Source organism: Arvicanthis niloticus, chromosome 1 (assembly GCF_011762505.2).
Source record: "Arvicanthis niloticus isolate mArvNil1 chromosome 1, mArvNil1.pat.X, whole genome shotgun sequence".
NCBI lineage: Eukaryota > Metazoa > Chordata > Mammalia > Rodentia > Muridae > Arvicanthis > Arvicanthis niloticus.
Window position 1 is genome coordinate 10,097,432 of NC_047658.1, and position 22,893 is coordinate 10,120,324.

At 44.7% G+C, this 22,893-nt stretch overlaps 1 pseudogene; it reads left to right on the forward strand.

Annotated features, from left to right (window-relative positions):
- LOC117720412 (zinc finger protein 787-like) overlaps positions 1–21,290 on the forward strand; it is a 96,614-nt pseudogene extending 75,324 nt beyond the window's left edge.
- Positions 21,291–22,893: the final 1,603 nt, after the last annotated feature.

The following is a 22,893-nucleotide window of genomic DNA, read 5'->3' on the forward strand; positions in this document are numbered from 1 at the left end:
GTAAAATGTTAAAAATAATGTATATGTTAATAATATGTATGATTATACGTAGTAATCAATAAGGTTTTGTATCTGAATTCAGTTGTAGAAAATTAAGTTGCTGGCTTTTTAGAAATGTCTTGTGCTATTCATTCACACAACAAAATACCAAATATTTCTGATATAGCCACCTGTTTACTGATCATCCAGATAAAGATAGGTTTACATATGTATCCTCCATGTCAAAAATGAAAACACTTGCTAGGAAGATTCATTCATTCATAGTTTTTCTGATCTTAATTTTTATTCTATAAAGTCATGTGCCAGAATCTTACCTTGAATCATCTCTAGCTTCCCTCCACTATTATTAACACAATCACTATTATACTCTTTGTAGAGGGATGCTTGGTGTGCATTCTACTTGTTTATATGTTTTCTAAAGGAACACAGAACCTCCATTGATCAGACAAATTTCAACATCTCACATACAGATGTCACATTGAATGCTGTTTTCTGCTGAATGTTAATCTAGAAAACATACATTGATCTGAGATGGAAACAAAATATTCACATACTGGAGTTAAACTGCAGTCTTCAAAAATATAATGCTTCATGTTGGCTTCAGAAGACAATGAACACTGAAGAAGGGAGAAGAAAATTTAAGCAGAAGTCTCTGGTTCAAAGAATCCCACCTTCTGAGCCATAGTCACAGTGAGCATCCTCGCTGAAGGCCAACTCCAGAACACAGATCCTGTAGAATCATATCTCATAGCATCTGTTCCAATGAAATGGTTCTTTGTATCCCTCTTTGCCAGAGAAAGGATACAAGGACATTTAGAATGGTTTCTTATTCTCTTTGCAGTGTTGTGAAGGTCACCCACCAGAGCACAGGTTTTCCAGTCTCAAAATAATAGCATATGACATCCTTCAGAGAGATTATTATTGTCTCATATGTGACGTCAGGTCATTTGTCTACATGGTATTCTTTTGTGGTATCTCTGATGAAGGAAAATCATTTTTCCCCAGAGGAAATCTCCATTTTTACTTTATGATGCTTAATGAGGATATCTACGAGTTCAACAGGTTTTAATAAGTACATGGGCAGAAGTGAGGGAAGGGTTTTCATGTTTCCTTTGGGAGAATCTAAGTTCTGAATTGATCTTGTAGTCAGATGTGAATTGGAACCCTCAAGGGTAGAACAAGGGACTCATTACATGCATTTCTCTAGAGTACTTTCCTCCCGACCATTTAACTCTTGCAAAATATGGTGACTTGAAGTCTTTTGAGAAAACTGTCATCCTGTTATTCAGATTTTGTAATTGCCCAGGAAGTTGCTTCATTTTGACTTTTCCCATGTTTATCCCAGGACACATACTTCTGACAAATTTATTAACTGGAGCTGCTCTTTTCCACCTAGATCTTGGGGTTATTTGAATAATCACTTGTTTTCAGGTAGATTGTGACTTGTTTTCTGAGATACTCATGAATCTTTATCAGAAGCCGATTATATACTTTGTTAGTATCTGGGAAACTGCTGTGTAAAAAAGGAACTGTTTATACAAAAACAAAGACTTGCAGTCAGCAATCATTAAGAAATAAATAGATCCAACCACACTCATTTCTGCTCTAGGTATAATCGCATAGTAGGGACTTAGTTTTAATCTTCAATGACAAAAAATACAAACTCAGGTTATAAATATAAGAATTGTATGTTCTTCTAAACCTTTATTGATATTCATACCTGCAGCAAGATTGTCTTAGGCACAGTCAAATCCATGCACCTTGGTGTGTAGAAAATGTTTTATTATTGTAAAAATATTTTTACTAATGAAATAACCTGTGCCCTTCCTTCACAACCTTGAACATGCCTGAATGGGCTGTTTACCGCAATAGACCAAACAACAACAGGACCCAGGAGGCATTGCTGGCCTTGGAGACTTGCAGTCTGCCACAGGAGCTGAGTTAAATAAACTGCCCTCTGAGCTTGCTTGAAACACCTCTGGCCTGTGATCAAGGATGCATACTTCTCACCCACACAGCTGGGCTGAAGGGAAGAAGAGATTCTGGGATGTGGGGCTTCCTTTTTACTTGTGAAAGCAAAATATTAACCTTTGCGCCTTGATCAGAATATGTTGTCTTGGCCCCATGCTTCTCTCACCCTCCATTCCCTGTCCATTCCCACCTTCCCTTTTGGTGAACCCAGTCCCATAGCTGCTAACAGCTATAGATTGGCACTTATGTGGGGCCTGAGAATGGAAGACCAGCTGAGGAACACTGTCTTGGTGGAGCTCCATGGAAAATGGTAAAATAAGAAGAGTATCTGGAGCACTTAGTGAACAATGAACAGCATTGATGCTAGCTAAGTTATGGCAGTGTTTACAGAAAGTGTGCTTAAGTGGGATTTGTGTCTAGATTGAGTGAGCATTGACTGGATGCAAGCTCATCTAGGAGGTGACTGTGATTTTGGGATAGGATATTACTAAATGGCATCTGCCCATAGCCTAAGAGTTGCATCAGGCGAGAGGAGCACGGTTAAAAAGAATTGGAAAACTAAAAAAGGCAGATCCCTGAGTAGTATCCATAATTCTGCCTTCTTTGTTTATTGTTTGTCCTTGGTGCGCCAATGTCCATGTGTGTCAATTGTCTGTTTTTGTTTTGTTGTCTGAATGATCGGTGTTCTATGTTTTATGGTGTTCTATGTTTGATGTTCAAAAGATCGTTAAAATTGCTTGATCCAACCCTTGCTCTAGTTTAACTTGGTTTTAAATGCAGTCTTAATATGCAGAGCAGAGGCTGATAAGTTTTCTTAACACCTGTAGCTAAGAGTCAAGCTGAGCTGGAAAGGCCTTTCCAAAAGTTGATTGTCGGTATAAGCTGCTTTTAAAGTTATTGGGTATGGTTAAAAATTTACAAACTTGGTAACAGAAAGTTAGCTTAAGACTGGTAACTCAGGGTTGGAGTCATTCAGAGAGCAGATGTATAAAGATAAGATTTAAGAACAATGTCTCTTTAGTGAGATATTAAAAGCTGTACTATCATTCATTCATGTATAAGAATTGGCAGCAAAACCTTGTAACATAAAGGTAATTACTTGGTGTTGATTTTAGAGAAAATAGATTGTTTACATCATTAAAGATTGGTTTTGTTTCTCAAAATTATAGTTATACTCTAATGTTGCAAATGAAGCTTAAAAATATAGTTGAACTGCCAATATTCCATTGGCTATAGTTGGTAGTTCAATCGAGAGTTTGGGAATTTTTTTGATTTGCCCCTGTTTATAGAAAAAAAGATACAGCATATAAAATTAAATTAAAGTTTAAAAAAGCCTGCAGCACAGACTAGGCCTAGTCTTTGGGTCAGGCCTCAAAAAACAGGCCAAGATAAAAAACATTTACATTTAAATTAAGACAATGAAGAGTGAGCTCAGCAAAAACTTGGGCGATGAACATTCCTTTTGTCTTGGATCTTCATGAATGGCTGCTAGAAAGGTGTTTTCTGAAATTTGTTTTTTTGCCTTGCTTGTTTCTTGCAGAACACATCAATCTAAGACCCAAAGACATTCACAACAAACAATTTATGGGACAAGAGTTATAGATAGTGATTACGGGGGAAAAATTAATATTATGCCTGCCTCTCCAATGGTGTTATAACTATACATGCTAACAAAAAGTATGTTCAATTTGTTTTGGTTCCTGTGCATCTGCTTCCTTCCAAATTTGTTAAAAATGAAAAAGGACAAGATGGTTTTGGTTCCTCTAATGTATATAAAATTCAGTCTATTACTAGCAAGATGCTATCCTCATGGAGCCACTAACACTTTTGGCTCCTTCAGTCCTCTCTCTAACTTCTCCATTGGGAACCCTTGATCAGATTAGTTGTTAGCTATGAGTATCTGCCTCTGGGTATGTCAGACTCTGGGGGACCTCTAAGAAGACAGCCTTATCAGGCTACTGTCAGCATGCACTTCCTATCATCTATATTAGAGTCTATTTTTGGTGACTGCACATGGGATGAATACCCAGGTGGAATGTTCTCCATATAACCTCTCCTTCAGTTTCTGTCCCACACTTGGTCTCCATATTGCTCCCTTGAATATTTTGTAACTCCTTCTAAGAAAGACCTAGGCATCCACACTTGTTCTTCCTTCTTCATGAGCTTCATGTGGTCTCTTAGTTGAATCTTTGTTGTTTCAAACTTTTGGGCTAATATCCGCTTATCAGTGAGTAAATACCATGTGTGTTCTTTTGTGATTGGGTTACCTCACTCAGGATGGTATTTTCTAGTTCCATCCATTTACCTAAGAATTTCTCCAATTCATTATTTTTAATAGCTGAGTAATATTCCATTGTGTAAATGTACCACATTTTTGTATCCATTCCTCTGTTGAAGGGCATCTGGGTTCTTTCCATCTTCTGGCTATTATAAATAAGGCTGCTATGAACATAGTGTAGCATATGTCCTTGTTACATGTTGGAGCATCTTCTGGGTATATGCCCAGAAGTAGTATAGCTAGGTCCTCAGGTAGTGCTATGTCCAATTTTCTGAGGAACTGCCAGACTGACTTCCAAAGTGGTTGTACCAGCTTGCAATCCCACCAACAATACAGGAGTGTTCGTCTTTCTCCAAATCCTCACCAGCATGTACTATCACCTGAATTTTTGATCTTAGCCATTCTGACTGGTGTGAGGTGGTATCTCATGGTTGTTTTGATTTGCATTTCCCTGATGACTAAGAATGTTGAACATTTCTTAAGGTGCTTCTCAGCCATTCGTGTTTCCTCAGTTGAGAATTCTTTGTTTAGCTCTGTACCCCATTTTTAATGGGGTTATTTTGTTGTCTGTCATCTAATTTCTTGATGTATGTCTTGGATATTAGCCCTCTATCGAGATGTAGGATTGGTAATGATCTTTTCCCAATCTGTTGGTTGCTTTTTCGTCTTATTGACAGTGTCCTTTGCCTTATAGAAACTTTGCAATTTTATGAGGTCCCTATTTGTCAATTCTTGATCTTAGAGCATAAGCCATTGGTGTTCTGTTCAGGAACTTTTCCCCTGTGCCTAGGTATTCGAGGGTCTTCCCCAACTTCTCTTCTATTAGTTTTAGTGTATCTGGCTTTATGTGAAGGTTCTTTATCCACTTTGTACAAGGAGATAAGAATGGATTGATTTGAAATCTTCTACATGCTGACCTCCCGTTGAGCCAGCACCACTTGTTGAAAATGCTGTCCTTTTTCCATTGGATAGTTTTAGCTCCCTTGTCAATAATCAAGTGACCATAGGTATGCGGGTTCATTTCTGGATCTTCAGTTCTATTCCATTGATCTTCCTGCCTGTCTCTGTACAAATACCATGCAGTTTTTATCACTACTGCTCTGTAGTACAGTTTGAGGTCAGGGATGGTGATTTCCCCAGAAGTTCTTTTATTGTTGAGAATAGTACTTGCTATCCTAGGTTTTTTGTTATTCCAACTTATTTTGTAATTTGCTCTTTGTATCTCTATGAAGAATTGATTTGGAATTTTGTTGGAGATTGCATTGAATCTGTAGATTGCTTTTGGCAGGATGGCCATTTTTACTAAGTCAATCCTGCCAATCCAGGAGCATGGGATTTCCATCTTCTGAGATCTGCTTTGATTTCTTTCTTCAGAGACTTGAAGTTCTTGTCATACAGATATTTAACTTGCTTGGTTAGATTCACTCCAAGATATTTTATTTTATTTGTGGCTATTGTGAAGAGTGTCATTTCCCTAATTTCATTCTCAGCCTGTTTATCCTTTGGGTAAAGGAAGGCTACTGATTTGTTTCAGTTGATTTTATATCCAGCTACTTTGCTAAAGTTGTTTATCAGGTTTATGGGTTCTCTGGTGGAAATTTAGGGTCACTTAACTATACTATCATATCATCTGCAAATAGTGAAATTTTGACTTTTACCTTTCTTATTTTTATCCCTTTGACTTCTTTTTGTTGTTTAATCACTCTATCTAGGACTTCCAGTCCTATATTAAATAGGTAAGGTGAGAGTGGGCAGCCTTACTAATCCCTGATCTTAGTGGGATTGTTTCAAGTTTCTCTCCATTTAGTTTGATGTTGGCTACTGGCTTGCTGTATATTGCTTTTACTATGTTTAGGTATGGGCCTTGAATTCCTGATCCTTCCAAGACTTTTAACATGAAAGGGGTGTTGAACTTTGTTAAATGCTTTCTCAGCATCTAGTGAGATGATCATGTGGTTTTTTTCTTTGAGTTTATTTATGTAGTGGATTACATTGATGGATTTCCGAATATTGAACCATCCTTGCATTCCTGGGATAAAGCCTACTTGATCATTATGGATAATTGTTTTGATGTCTTGTTGGATTCGGTTTGTGAGAATTTTATTGAGTATTTTTGCATCAATATTCATAAGAGAGATTGGCCTGTAGTTTTCTTTCTTTGTTGGGTCTTTCTGTGGTTTAGGTATGAGGGTAATGGTAGCTTCATAGAACGAATTGGGTAGTGTTCCTTCTGTTTCTATTCAATGGAATAGCTTGAAGAGAATTGGTATTAGGTCTTCCTGGAAGGTGTGATAGAATTCTGCTCTAAAACCATTTGGCCCTGAACTTATTTTGGTGGGAAGATGTTTAATGATTTCTTCTATTTCTTTAGGGTTTATAGGACCATATAGGTGGTTTATCTGCTCCTGATTTAGTTTTGGTGTCTGGTACCTGTCTAGAAAATTGTCCATTTTATCATCCAGATTTTTTAATTTTGTTGGGTACAAGCCTTTGTTGGAGGATCTCATCATTTTTTAAATTTCCTCAATTTCTGTTGTTATGTCTCCCTTTTCAGTTCTGATTTTATTAATTTGGATACTATCTCTGTGCCCTTTGTTTAGTCTGGCTAAGGGTTTATCTATCTTGTTGATTTTCTCAAAGAACCAGCTTCTGGTTTTGTTGATATTTTGTATAGTTCTTTCTTTTTCTACTTGGTTGATTTCTGCCCTGAGTTTGATTATTTCCTGCCGTCTTCTCCTCTCAGGTATATTAGTTTCTTTTTCTTCTAATGCTTTCAGGTGTTCTGTCAAGTTGTTAGTGTATGCTCTCTCCAGTTTCTTTTTGTAGGCACTTAGAGCTATGAGTTTTTCTCTTAGTACTGCTTTTGTGGAGTCCCACAAGTTTTAGTATGATATCCTCATTTTCATTAAATTCTAAAAAGTCTTTAATTTCTTTCTTTATTTCTTCTTTGTCCAAGTCATCATTGAGTAGAGGATTGTTCAGTTTCCACGTGTATGTGGGCTTTCTGTTGGTTTTGTGCATATTAAAGACGAGTCTTAGTCTATGATGACCTTATAGGTTACAAGAGATTATTTCAATCTTTTTATATCTGTTGAGGCCTGTTTTGTGACCAATTATATGGTCTATTTTGGAGTTACCATGAGGTGCTGAGAAAAAGGTATATTCTTTTGCTTTAGGATGAAATGTTCTATAGATGTCAGTTAAGTCCAATTGGTTCATAACTTCTGTTAGTTTCATTGTGTCTCCATTTAGGTTTTGTTTCCATGATCTGTCCATTGCTGAGAGTGGGGTGTTGAAATCTCCCACTATTATTGTGTGAGGTGCAATGCATGCTTTAAGCTTCAGTAAAGTTTCTTTTATGTTTGTGGGTGCCCTTGCATTTGGGGCATAGATGTTGAGAATTGCAAGTTCCTCTTGGTACATTTTTCCTTTGATGAATATGAAGTGTCCTTCTTCATTTTTTTTGGATTACTTTTGGTTGAAAATTGATTTTATTTGATATTAGAATCGCTACTCCAGCTTGTTTCTTTTGACCATTTGCTTGGAAGATTGTTTTCCATCCTTTTACTCTGAGGTAATGTCTGTCTTTTTCATGGAGGTGTGTTTCCTGTATGCAGCAAAATGCTGGGTCATGTTTATGTATTCAATCTGATAGTCTATGTCTTTTTATTGGAGAATTGCGTCCATTGATATTAAGAGATATTAAGGAGAAATGAATGTTGTTTCCTGTTATTTTTGTTATTGGCGGTAGAGTTATGTTTGTGTAGCTATCTCCTTTTAGGGTTGTTGGAAGATTACTTTCTTGCTTTTCCTAGGTTGTAGTTTCCGTCCTTGTGTTGGAGTTTTCCACCAATTATCCTTTGAAGTGCTGGATTTGTGGTAAGATATTGTGTAAATTTGGAATTGTCATGGAATATTTAGTTTTCTCCATCAATATTGATTGAGAGTTTTGCTGGGTATAGTAGTCTGGGCTGCCATTCGTGTTCTCTTAAGGTCTGTATGATATCAGTCCAGGAGCTTCTGGCTTTTATAGTCTCTGGTGAGAAGCCTGGTGTAATTCTGATAGGTCTGCCTTCATATGTTACTTTAACTTTTTCCCTTACTGCTTTTAGTATTTTTCTTTTTTTGTACATTTGATGCTTTGATTATTATGTGATCAGGTGTCCACACAAGAGCAGACAGGGCATGGGTCTGCTCCAGGTCTCATATCTGGGATGGGGTGGAACGGATCCTCTGTCTTGAAGTAGAGTTACAGGCAGTTGTGAACTGCCAGGTAGGTGCTGAGAACCAAACTCAGGTCTTTTTTCACTGAGCATCTCTCCAGCCCCTTTACCCTGTTTTTTTGAGATGGGGATCTTGTTGAATCTGGAGTTCACCCTTTTGGGTAGCTTATTTAGTTGGCCTTGTGTGGGGTAGTAGGCTGTGCAAGGCTACTGGCTGTCTGGTCGAGCACCAGACTTGATCCATGGACCCTAATGGGATGGAAGGTGTTTGGCAATGCTCCTGGCTTTTTTCACTCAGCTCCAGCCCTCCACAGCCCCTTCTGCAGAGAGGTCTATGGTCATCAGTCTTGTAGTAATAGTACCTCAGGGTCTTCCACATGTAGATGAGGTATCTCCAAGTTCTAAGTCCAAGCCAATAGGAGTTATCTACTGCCAGACATTAACCCACCCAAAACTGTATATAAGGGCCCTATTCAGGAGAAGCAAAGATGTGCGAGAATCGTTTGTTTGTCCAAGAGTTTCTATTGGAAGAGTTGTGCTACTTGGGAAAAGATCTGGTCTCCCAAAGCACTTTCAGAACCCTCCTAGTTTTGCTAGATAGCTGCAGTCTCACCAGCACAGCTCAGACCTGCTCAGTGCAGAGGGATGGATGCAGCACTTGGGAGTGACTGGGAGGCAACAGCAGAGACAGGAGAAGAGGCAGCAGCAGTAAATGTGACTCCCCCTCCTGGCTTGCACTCTATCCCCTTGGCCCAAACCCCAGCAGCTGGCCAGACTCGAGTTCTTCATGGGATGCCCTCCAGAAAAGAGACACATAGCCTTGCAAGCTCCCCTCCTCAAACAAGCCTGGCTGTTTCACCTGGCCGTGGGGTTACAGCTGTATATGTGATCCTCAAACTTATACAGCCACTGAGACATCTGCCTCAACTTGTTTGCCAAGTTTTTTATTTGTGTTATTTGAGTAATTTTTTTTTACAAAGATTAAGGCCATGGACAGGAGAGGTGTCTTGAGAGGCTTAGTCTAGATCCAGAACTGCGGTGCCAGTGAGGGGAAGAACCCAGAAGCAGGTTCCCTATGGGTAGATGGAGGGAGCAAAGAAAACAGAGGAGGCTAAGGCTTGGTTGGGGCCTTTGAGAAAGGAGGAGATGATGTCCTTGCTGGCGATCCATGGCTGTGGGTGTGGTGGAGGTTGCTTGAGACTGAGTAGATGGGCGTTTTGGTGACAGTGAAGTCAGAGAGGGTGTTTATTAATGAGAACCAGTAGAGAACAGGTATCCTGGAGATGACTGGTTGGTAAGGAAGGAGATGCACTGGGATGTCACCACTCCTGCCTGCCTGTGCAAGGAGAAGACAGGCATGAGGCATCCCAGGTTGGAAGACAGAAGCAAGTGAGTGTGAGAGGATGACGGGCATGTGGTTCTGCTTCTGCACACAGGCACACCAGTCAGGGTCAGAGGAGGCAAGATTGGCAGCAGAAAAAACGAACAGAATAATTGGTGGGCAGGCACCCAGAGGGGGGTCGGTGGGACCTAATAACAACAATAACAGTAATTTGTCTGGGCTATAAAGCTCTGTCCCATCCATGTGGAAACTGGATTGCTAAAAGCCCTGCTGGGAGGTGTGGAGACTGAGGGAGGGTGCCCTTTCTTCTGCCTCTGCAAGATGGAGGTCAGAGCAGGGTGAGCATTTGTAGAGGCTGGAAGTGCTGGGTGAGAAGGAAGAGAAGGAGGAAAGGAGAGAGTGAGATGCCCCTCCAGGGTTCCTTTTCAGAAGGTACTTAGCATCATGTTGCCTGGACTGGTTTTTTCTGCAGAGATTCTGGAGACTGAACCTAGAGGATCAAACCTAGGGCCTCTGTCACATGCCAGGCATGAGCTCTGCCACTGAGCATACTTGCACATCTTGGAGTTTTCTTGTGCACAGGTTGGAGCTCTTCTCTGTGGATCTGCCATGAGACTATGGAGCTGGGTTGTGGTTCCTGAGATTCCCCTGGTTCCTCTGTGCCTCCTCTGCAGATACAACAACTGTTCCCCGTGCTGTGAGATCTTGGCTGGACCCCATACCTCAAGAACTTGAGTGTATGAATACATGGGAGGACCGGGTATCCTTTTTGAACCCTTTGCAGGAATATGAATCCCTGATTCATCCTCATGAGCTTGCTTCCGCTGCAAGCTTCACACAGCGCTGTGAAACATCTGTAGGAAAAGGGTACAGCTGAGGCCCTAAGAGCTTTTACCTGCTTAGGATCACAGTGTGCAGTTGTGGTAACATGGGTTGAGCTTCCAGGCTGGGATTTTCCAGGTGAAGAGAGGTGTGTGCTTCTGTCTGGTATCAGGCCTGCTCTCAGTTTGTTGGCTTAAGTTGGCCAGGTGTTGTCAGCTCCCATAGAGCACTCTGTCCTGCTCTCAGCAGCCACTTAGATGGTCCTACAGCTCTACGACCTAGAGGAGACAGACATAAGGGGCACCTTTGAGGCTTGGTGAAGATCTGCCTCTACCCAACAGATAAACCCAGGTTCCTGTGTTGTGTGGGCTGTTGTACCTCTTTGGCAGTTTGCCTGCAGGGACCTGGGGCAAAGCAAAAGGTTATGCAACAAGGCAGAAGGAATAGAATGGTTTCCATTTCTGAAGTTAAAATTTTCAGGGCACTTTGTATGTATTTGTGGAGAACAAACATTGTTGGCAAGTCTTTTCCAGTCATTTTCTTCATTATCAAACAGTCATTGACTATACATTAAGTTCCTCATTTTGCTAGACTCCCTGGCTAGCAAGCCTGAGCAAATCCTGTGTCTCCGCTCCCCAGCAGTGGAGTATGGGTTCTGGGGACTGGACTTCAGTCTTTCTGCTGTGTGACAGGCTTTTTCAGGCTGCTTTCCATCTCCCCAGCCACCTTCCAGGACATTTTCTATGATATTTCACCCGCAGCATAGGAGTCGACCCTTCCTATATCCTGGCCCCACCAGTGCGGTGAACTTCTGTGCTCTCTTGGTTCGGAGCTATGCTCTTACTTTTAGGAAAATGGAATCATTCCTGTCTTCACAGACCTTGAGGTGAAATCATTCCTTGCATGATGGTGTGTTCTGCCATTTTGTCTGCTTTTGCCCACACAGCTGCCTATTCTGTTGTATAGTCCCTAAGGTTGTCAGATGAGGAAAATGAATAGAATGGAAGAGATTTGGACTGGACTGGTATGAGCAGAAGGACCATATGTGTGTTTGTTATACACTTATGACCCATGAGTGCCTTATCCGGACACACCGGTTCCAAATCCCACACATTCATGTGGTCGGTGTAGAATAGACTCCTGTGGTTTGCTGACATTTTGTCCACCCTCCTAGTTTTCCCTCTATAAACCTTGCCACTTTGTCTCTCAGTAGCTTCTGGAGAGGTTATGATGTGTCAATTTTATAAGCCTTTGCATGCAGCTCTTGGGCCACAAAAGCCACCTTGTGCACATTCACAGAGCTGTTCAGGCCTGTCTGCAGCAACTGGAGTCCACAAGGGTCTGTTTATTCTTTTTGTGTAGTTCCTCCTCCTGGGGCAGAACCAAGTTTTGTCTTTTAAACTTCTTTTTGGTCCAGTTTCATTTACCTGTGTTTTTATCCATACCATTGTTCTCTGGAACACTTGAGCTTCCTGGTGCTGCTGTGGGAGCTGTAGGTCCCATGCTCCTTCTCCACCCCCCCCCAAAGGTGCTGTGTCCTGAGCTCCCAGACTTCTTATTGTATTCAATATTCAGATTCCATGTCTTGACAGCAAATACTGTTCAAAGATGCATACAGTACACTGGCAACTGTGTATTTCTAAGCTTTAAAATATTTTCAGTTATATTCTGTCTGTGTGTCCATGGGAGGGAGTAGGGCAAGCATGCCACTATGCACATGGAAGCCAGAACGAATCTTGAAGGCCTTGGTCTTCTTCCACCATGTGTGTATTGTGACTGAGTTCAGATTGTCAGACTTGGGGCAGGCACATTTAACTGCTCAGCTGTCTCCCAGGCCCCTGTGACATTGTAGCACATAGGCATCACTGTATTATGTTTGTACCCACTTCCTTCACCACACTGGGACTGGTCCCTTTCCCCCTCTTAGATAGTCCTCCTGCTTTCTTCTTCCCCCTCTGCTGTCTGGTCCTATCTAGTCTCCTTCCTACTTTCCTCTCCCACATGGGCATTTGTGTGTGTGTGTGTGCATACATGTGTACTGATGCTTGAAAATGTAGGTTCTTGTATTGAGTTCACCTAGTTTGAGACAAGGTCTCACAGAAACTGAAGCTCCATGTATTAGTCAGATTGCCTTGCCAGGAAGCTTCAAGAATCCATTTGTGTCTACCCACCAAGCAGCACTGGAGATTCAGGCCTGCACTGCCATGACTTTTACATGGGTGTTCGGGTTTTGTACTTGGAACCTTTTGCTTTCACAGCAAGTGATCTCCATCCCCCCCAACCCCATACATTATAATTTCAGTTGTTTTTCTGAAGATTCCATTCTTTACCAATGAATAAAATTGCCCTGCATGTATGTAAGATGTTTTCTTTATTCATTCTTTTGAGGAAGGGCTTCTAGGCTGGCCTCCTTTCTTGGCAGTTGTGATCAACAGTGCAACTGTGCACACAGTCTCAACCTTGAGCATTGGGACCTTCCTGGCTGGGCTTGTGACAGTACATCTGAAATTGGGGGTTCAAGTGGAAACATGAAGGTCCTAGGGCTTCGCTGGGAGAGTCCCCAGCTACTCTAAGATTGGAACTGCTGCAGAGGTGTTGAGTCAGTGGCCATTGATGTTTGGTAGATCTAGTTGGCCACTGCAAATCTTGGCTTTCTGATTCCATCACCATGTACCTAGCACCTGTGTTGTGAGCCCAGTGTGTTATCTGTCATGCGCAGGTTGTGATAAGGTTTTAGGTCCCCGTGGGTAGAGGAGCGACAGGTCCTCTCCACTCAGGAATCCCATACAGGATTGACTGTGAGATGATCAGTTCCCCGAGAGGGGAGAGAGTACTCCAGAGACAAAGGTTTGATATTTAATTGTTCTTTAATAATGTACGGCAAACAATATATTATCACCACTGCTAAATAAAGCTATTGTAACAATGAGGTATTGCCACATTTCCTATACATTTCCTCTATCAATATCAATACAATAAACACAAATAGTAAGTTGCTAATTACTGAAGAAATAAACATAGCTGTAAGTACATTATTATTCATGAGTTATATGACCTGAGTTCTTATGACTGTAGTTTCCAGCAGCTCAGGTCTAGAGAGTGCTTGACCAGGAAGATAAGGGTGTTCTGCATCTTCTAGCAGCTCAGGTCTGGAGAGTGTTTGACCACGAAGTTAGAGGCTTCAGTCTCTCAGCTGTCTCATTGATGATCAGGTACAGAGTGCTCAGTCTCTCGGCTGCTGCTTTGATGATCCATGCTGAAGAGTGCTTGGTCTCTGGGCTGCAGAGGAGACCTGAACGCAGGATCACGATAGCCAGGCATGGCTACCAGTGTGATGAAGTGCTCTGGCCAAGGGCTCCTGTTTTATTCTTGAATTAGGGTTACTTCTGACGTACATGGCAGATAACCAGATGTGTCTGGTTATCTGTGGGGCTATGATTTCATTACAGCTGGTTATCACACTTATTCAAAACAACTTATTTTAATGTACAAATATTTTGATTCATAAGCTTTTCAAAACAACTTTTGATTATCATAACAACTTTTGATTATCACAGCACTTCGAAACAACTTCACTTCAAACTTGTTTTCTTTCCTATTACAAATATGGAGTCAGTCCTGATAAGGGCCTGCTCCTTATAACCTGGAACCTAGAATATTTCTTCAGGGGTTGTGTTGAACCTTCACAGGTCCTCTCCCAAGATGGTGTGGGCATTAGGTGGAAGCAGCTCTTCACACTAGGACCAACCAAGGAGGGAATATTTAATCTTTGTAGTTGTAACCTTGCAGTCAGCTAAGAGTTGCTGTGTGTGGCCTAGAACTTGGGATATCTAGGAAGGGCACAGCAACAATGTACACTCACCTGTTTCCTCCTTACCTGTGGGGCCGGTTTCAAGCCCCAGTCACTTCAGCTTTAGCTTTCCAGTTAGCTGTCATGGTCTATGATTTTTATCCTCTGATGAATTTTTGATCTAGCCTCTGAAGGCCAGCACCTGACATGAGCTCCAGGCTGCTTCAAGAGTTCCCATCTAAACCTTGTAAGGACTTAAGCCTCCCCCACCTCCCAATGAGGCAAAGTTGTGTTCGTCTTCAGGCAACATTTTGTAGTGGAACTATGGTGGCATATGAGGTATATATTTACTAAAGGGACTCTTATTTTCTTAGTTTGTCTTCATGTATTGTCATTATCTATTTGGCTGTAGCCTGGCCTCTGTAGGTTTTAAAACTGGTCTTATTTTTTGTGTGTGTAGAAAGGACCTTGCCTTAAGTTCACTGTCATGCAGTCCTGACAGGGAGAAAGGTGCCTTTATATACCTCTGTGGACTTGAGAAGGGGAGCGGTGGACTATTCACATCATTTGTCTCACAAAGCTGACTTTGATGGTTATGTGTCCCCATTGCCAAGTTCCCCCTCCCTAGCATCCCATCATAGAAGCAGGTTGTACAGCACCTACCAGATGTAGGTTTAACACAGCCTCAGAGTGTGCTACAGTCACTCATTTGCCAGATTACCTCAGAGGCAGCATTTGAGCACTTGGAACTGGTGAACGAGAAAGAGAGCTTCCAGGGGGTGGTGAGAGCCCAAGAAGAGAGACTCCAGAGTGTCCTCTGGGTTGGTTGGCAGGGTATACCTTGTGAGGCCCAGGCATGTGACTGTGGTCCTTGGTTCTGCTGGGAAATGGGGACGCAGAGGAAGTTTGAGGGGTGGGCAGGACCCTGGAGAGCAAGTGTCAGGCAAAGTCAACCCAGGCCTCCAGAGCAGGAAGAGTTGGCCTTGGAAAGGAGGCACATGTAGGAGGCTGGGCTTCCCCCAGCAGTGGGTGTTGTTTTCAGTTGTCCAGATCAAGTCTCCTATACTCTAGTTGTCCATGGTTGTGATGGTGGGGAAATCCAACTTAACTTGCAATAGAGCCCAATAACTATATGGTTGGGCTTGCATGCCCAGATAGAGAGGGCTAGCATACCTCACAAGCTGGTATCCCACCCTCTTTGTCCAACTTGTTTCTCCTTTTCTGTTTCCCACCCTGCAGTCACAATTGTACAAATGTGACACTATTACTTCCTAGCCTGCAGGCCTGGCCCTCCCATCCTCATTGCATTTCAGGTATCACTCCTTGCATCCCTGCCCTTGACCCTCTATAGCTTTGGTTGGTAGACTTTGATGAGAGCCTGGTAGCCTTAGGCAGGTCCAGAGAAAGGCTGACAGAGAGAACATCCACTGAGAAGGAGAACAAGTATCAGAGAGATGGGTTATGAACACAAATTACTTGAAATGCCTCGAGTGGTTGGTGCTCATGGGATAAGGTGTACTGGATATGTATTGGTACAACCCAGCATTCCCTGGGTTGGAGGACCCCAGAAAGGATAAGCTTCCCTGGGCCACCCACTAAGCTGGAATCCATTGGCAGCCTGCACATGGATGTTTCCTGTGGGTCTGCCAACTCTGACTTGCCTCCTTCCCTGTTGCTTCGAAGTGCACATTCTGATCATGGATGAGGATGAGGTCCCTGTTGGGCCTTGGACGAGGTAACTACATTTAACCTGTTCACGTCATTTAACCTTCAGTCACGTAGGACACAGGTAGAGGGCATGATTAACAAGTCTCTACCTCCAGAGATTTAAATATTAATGAATTATCAAAAGGCCAGGGGCATAGCTAATTAAGTTATTCCCTCCCCTTTTTCCTTCCCTATAAAATGAGACTCCCCTGGCCTTTGGCGAGGCTGGGGGATGTGGGGGGAGTGGGAAGCGCATACCACTTACATCCATTAACCATGTCATGAACAATAAAGCTTTGGAAAACCGGACTCCATGTGTCACATGGTCTCTCTGCCTGATTCCCAGCTTTTGGAACCCTGGAACCTTGCCGATGCAGCCGCTGGCCCACCCACCGACAGCTGCGTGAATGTGGGACCCTCTGCTGGCGATGTGGGAAGCCCGCCCGGGACCCTGATGCCGGACCGCCCTGGGACCCTGCCGCTGGACTCCCTCCCCCCACCCACGAGATGTCTCCCCCACAGCTGGCGCCCAACGTGGGGCACAACCACCCATGCGTTTACAAGAATCATCCTGGCTGAATCTGCTAAGCAAGTATACTTCCTGAAAGATGTGATACTAAGTCTCTTGTTCCTCTCTCAGCACAGGCACCCCACACGCTCCCCGCCTCCATTCTGCCGGAGTTCCGAGACCCCAGATGGAGGCCAATCTCGGGGCATGGATCTGCCGCCATGCGACCCCCACATTCTCCCATTTTGCCACGCCCACCCACCGCTGAGGCTTGGGCCCAAAATGGAGATTTCCCACCAAGAGACTCCTACTGCAGAGTCTGCCTTGCACACTGTGAGTGCCCTGCTTAGCCCCTGCTCCTCTACAATAGCCCTGTCTCTGACAAAGGACGGTGCAGACCAGCAGACCAGCAGACCAGCAGACCAGCAGACCAGCAGACCAGCAGACCAGCAGACCAGCAGACCAGCAGACCAGCAGACCAGCAGACCAGCAGACCAGCAGACCAGCAGACCAGCAGACCAGCAGACCAGCAGACCAGCAGACCAGCAGACCAGCAGACCAGCAGACCAGCAGACCAGCAGACCAGCAGACCAGCAGACCAGCAGACCAGCAGACCAGCAGACCAGCAGACCAGCAGACCAGCAGACCAGCAGACCAGCAGACCAGCAGACCAGCAGACCAGCAGACCAGCAGACCAGCAGACCAGCAGACCAGCAGACCAGCAGACCAGCAGACCAGCAGACCAGCAGACCAGCAGACCAGCAGACCAGCAGACCAGCAGACCAGCAGACCAGCAGACCAGCAGACCAGCAGACCAGCAGACCAGCAGACCAGCAGACCAGCAGACCAGCAGACCAGCAGACCAGCAGACCAGCAGACCAGCAGACCAGCAGACCAGCAGACCAGCAGACCAGCAGACCAGCAGACCAGCAGACCAGCAGACCAGCAGACCAGCAGACCAGCAGACCAGCAGACCAGCAGACCAGCAGACCAGCAGACCAGCAGACCAGCAGACCAGCAGACCAGCAGACCAGCAGACCAGCAGACCAGCAGACCAGCAGACCAGCAGACCAGCAGACCAGCAGACCAGCAGACCAGCAGACCAGCAGACCAGCAGACCAGCAGACCAGCAGACCAGCAGACCAGCAGACCAGCAGACCAGCAGACCAGCAGACCAGCAGACCAGCAGACCAGCAGACCAGCAGACCAGCAGACCAGCAGACCAGCAGACCAGTGACAGAGATCCACACTCGTGCACCCATGCACGGGCCTACATTGTTTCCCACAGGTGGTGGACAACGTGTGCAGAGCCAGCTCCACAAGCGCCCCCCACTGGTGTCTGCAAAAACCGTGAGTAACATCTCTCTCTGTCCACCCTACCCCCTCTCTCTTTCTCTGATTCTTAGCTATAGCCTAACCCCTGACTAATACAAAAGAACTAGGTCTCTCTCCCCACGTGTTCTCCAGCTCAAGGGCAAGATGGCGGCGGCTTCTTAGCCCCCCACTCTTCCCATCCCCCCAGCTCCACAGAGGGGGTTCCTCCACAGCTAATAGCTGTCCTTCAAGCCACAACACCTGCTGTAACCCTCTTTCTAAGACTCTTTCCCTTGGCTGAGAGACCCTTTCTCGAGGCTGAGACCGTCCTCTCTCTCAAAATCACCAATTCCAAACTCTAGCCCCTAGGGCCCTGCCAGGTAGCTTTTTTTCCCTACTCCCCCGTCATATGCGACAGGCTACAACTATTTGGCTTAGCCTGCTTGCCTGAAGCAACAGGGCGGAACCCTGCTTGCTACCCAGCCCAGTGTTCCTTAGCCAGCCTATGCTTCCCCTCACCCTCAGTCATTTGCAGCTGACTAAAGCTACTTAGCTCAGCCAGCTTGCCTGAAACAGCGGATCTAAAATCCTGCCTGTACCCCTTACCCCACTGCTGCCTGCCAGTTTCTCTCAAAGCTGCCTGACTCCAATCCAACTTCCATGTGTCTTTCCCATAGACACAGACTCTCACTCTTTCTGACTCTTAGCCCTCCCCAATGCTTCTTGCTTGCCTTAAACTTTTCTTCAAAGTTGGCCTTTCCTCTTCTCTACATTTAAAATTTACCAACTAAGAAAAAGAAAAGTGGGAATGCAGAACCTCTCTGCCAGAGCACCCAGACACCACATGGCAGAGCTAGGCCCCTCCCCCCATTGCTTCTAAACCCGCCATTACTGCTTCTCCCCAACAGGAGGACCTGCAACAAACGTTCCTGTTTTTCAACCAAAAATTTTAAACGTTTCCTTTTCTTCCTAACAGGAACACCTAGAACAACAATGCTTGTGTTTTTTCAACCAAAATTTTTGCTATTTTTTTTACTTTAATTCTGCCTTTTCTCTCTAATATTCGTGATATATGTCCAACATTATTTTTTTCAACCTTTATAATTTCTTCAAGGTTTAAAAGCCATCTAATTTCCTTCCACAGTTTAAGTCAACGTGCTGATCACCATTTCTTGAGTCTTAATTAACAACTAATTTCTTTTACAGACAAACTGTTGCTGCCAATCCCAGATACAAAATTAACATTGTTTTTCTCCCTCAGCCATCCAAAAACAGACTCAAAGATACCTTCCAAGACTAAACTTTCCTCAAACACCTTTGCCTTTTCAGGATCTTAACGACAGGCCATAAGGTGCTTGTTCCCAAGCAATTTAATGCTCAGTATACAGCCTACAGACATATCCCTGCCAGAGATATTGCTTCCCTACTGTGATTATCCTACAGGTATACCCACAGATCCAACAGAGTCCAGCCATCCTCTGGAATCTGCCTGAGATGCCAAGCTGCTTTCTCCCAGCCACCTCATCTGACTACAGACTCCAGAGACACGCTGAGATCCAGTGACAGCGCCACCTCCTGGAACCTGCCTTCTTCCAGCCATCTCATCTGACTGAAGACCCCAGAACATGCTGAGATCCAGCAACCCACACCAGGCTCCAGAGATACACGCCAGAACCCAGAGATGCTTACTACAGAAGACATATCCAGGCCTTCCAGCTACAAATGAACTTTTTTGCCAAAGTCACATAGCTAAGGTTACATGTTAGTGAGGAAAACATAATGTCTATTTAGATTAATCAGATGTCATTACCCTCAAACTGTACAACCTGTATTTAATTGTTTCAATGATTCCCTGCCTTCCAAACCCTACCCTCAATTCCCATTACCCTTGACTTAGTTATGCTACACCCTCTGGCCTACATAGTGTTTTCTTTTGATCACCTCATCCAAAATTTTCACTAAAAGGGACTGAGATGTTGGGCCGTGAAGAGATGGTTTGGACATAGCCTGGTTGAACGAGCTTTGAACCCCAGAGACCCTTTAAGGGATGGTAGAATGTTCAGCTCTGTTCCTAGGCCCCTTTGATACAGCACTGGGTTTGATCTCCCCATGCTCCCAGATTCCAGACTACTCCACAGGGTCCACATCTCTCATTAAACTGTACCTTGCAGACTACAGACGATACAGAGCCGCCCCTCTTTTTATGAAAGAAAAGAGGGTGGGATGTTGGGCCTTGGACGAGGTAACTCCATTTAACCTGTTACCTTCAGTCACGTAGGACACAGGTAGAGGGCGTGATTAACAAGTCTCTACCTCCAGAGATTTAAATATTAATGAATTATCAAAAGGCCAGGGGCGTAGCTAATTAAGTTATTCCCTCCCCTTTTTTCTTCCCTATAAAATGAGACTCCCCTGGCCTTTGGCGGGAAGGGGGGGGAGCGCGTACCACTTACATCCATTAACCATGTCATGAACAATAAAGCTTTGGAAAACCGGACTCCACGTGTTGCATGGTCTCTCCGCCTGATTCCCAGCTTTTGGAACCCTGGAACCTTGCCGATGCAGCCACAGGCCCGCCCACCGACAGCTGCGTGAATGTGGGACCCTCCGCTGGCGATGTGGGAAGCCCGCCCTGGGACCCTGCCACTGGACTCCCTCCCCCCGCCTTCTCCCCCACAGGTCCCCAGCTGTCCCCACCCCAGTCTGCACCACCTCCTGGGTCCCACCCCAGCTGCAGCCATCTGCACCCTACATCTGCACTGAGTTTGGCAAAAGCTTCAACCACTGGTCGAAGCTGACACGGCACCAACGAAGGCACACAGGCGAGTGGCCGAATGCCTGTACTGACTGTGGCAAGACCTTCTCCCAGAGCTCGCACCTGGTGTAGCACTGGAGCATCCACACAGGCGAAAAGTCTTATACTTGTTTAGACTGTGGCCACAGCTTCACACAGAGCAAGAGCCTGGCCAAGAATTCGTGCTCCTACTAGTGGTCTAAAGCCCTTCATGTGCCTGCACCGTGGCTGTGGCTTCAGCCAGCTCAAGAGCCTGGCAAGCCACCTGCAGTTGCACCCAGAGCTGTCAGGGCCAGGAGTGGCAGCCAAGGTGCTGAAGGCCAGCGTGCAGTGTGCCAAGGCACCTGAGGAGGCCACAGCAGTGGATGGAGAAATCTCGGCTGTGTTGAGGGCGAGCCCTTGTGAGGGAGGTTTTCAGTTCCAGGTCTCAGCAGGAGCCCTAAAACAGGCCTTTTGGGGTCTCCTCCTGGACCCCTCTCTGCTCTCCACAGACAATGGGGGAAGTAGCTCGAATGCTGGAACCCTTGGCTGTCGGGTTTAGTTTATGCAGTCTTTTCTTGTGCTTTTGAGACAAAGGCTCGTTCTTTACATTTAATATTTATGTGTACGGGCATCTTGCCTGCATGCATGTCTGTGCATCATATGCATGCCTGGTGCTCTTGGAGGCCAAAAAAGATCAGCAGATCCCCTAGAACAGGAGCTATAGATAATCGTGAACCGCTACTTAGAACTGGGACTCAAACTCAGGTCCACTGGAAGAGCAGCCAGTGCCTCTTAGTCAGTGAATGATCTTTCCTTGCAGTTGGAATGAGCTGTAAGGCCAAGAGGGCACAGGGCATCTAGATCTCTGTGAAGAATACAGCTGTGGGTATCATATGGATTGATCATTACCAGTTTTTTTTTTTAAACACACCTCACATATCGCAGGCTGCTCTTGAACGTTAAATAGCGGAGTCTGACCTTGATCCGATTCTCCCACCTTTCCAGCAGTATGCTGAGCTTACAAAGACTATGCTCCCATCCCCAGCTGACAAGTATCAACAGTCAAGCCAAGCATTTGTGGCAGCTAGCTGTGTACCCGGTGTATCTGTATGTCAGATGATCAGGGTGGCCAACAGTGCTCTGAATGATGGACACTTCTCTAGCCTTTGGAGGACTACTGGGGTCCCTCCCACCCCCACATTCTCCTCACAGATCATGTCATATTGGCCAAATGTCTTGGTGCTACATAACATTAACTCTCCTAGGATGAGAGAGGCGTTCTTGCAAAGCATTCCTGAGTAGGGACAATGCTAGTGATATTAGCACAGAACAGCTGCATACTCCTACTCCTGGTAAAATTTCAAATATTTGTGGGAATGGGAGAAGGGCAGCTACAGCGCATGTGTAGGGGCCAGAGGATAACTTGGGGACTCAGTTCTTTCCCTCATGTCTTAGGGATCAAAGTCAGGCTGTCAGTCTCAGTGACAAGTGCCCATACTCACTGAGATATCTTGCCTCTGCTCCCAGAAATATGCTTTTCATTCTCATCAGAAGAGTTGGTAGGGGAGTCAGGCCAGTCACCTGACTTTAAGGCTTTCTTCTTTTTGAAACAAGGTCTCATGTAGGCTCTGCTGTTCTGGAACTTGGTGTGTGCCTCTACACATGGAAACTTGCATGCTCTCACAAGGAACGAGCCTAGAACATTCTCGGGCTTCAGAAATGTTCTTTGCATTATGAGGCTACAAAAAGAAAGCTCTCCAAGGCACACAGAAGTGGCTGAATGCGTTCCTGGTGCTCCAGGCCTGACAGTGGCATCTGGAGTAGATTTCCTGGCTTTGAATGATGACTCTACCACCTACTCTATGGGAATGATCAGACACCCCATGCCCTGAAATCCTTACCTGTAAGATGGGCAGAAGCAACTTGTTTTTCCCTTCAGCTGATTTTGTGGGAATATTTTCTTTCTCCATCTCCCAGGACTGGGATTACAAGCATATGCCCCCATCTCCTGGCTTTTTACATGGGTTGTGTGCATCGAACTCAGACCCTCATGCTTGTACCATAATCCTTTACCAACCAGGCCACCCTCATCTCATCTCTGTCCTTACACCATACCTCCAATGATGGATATGACTACCTGATGCTTTTCTAAATGCTCTGTG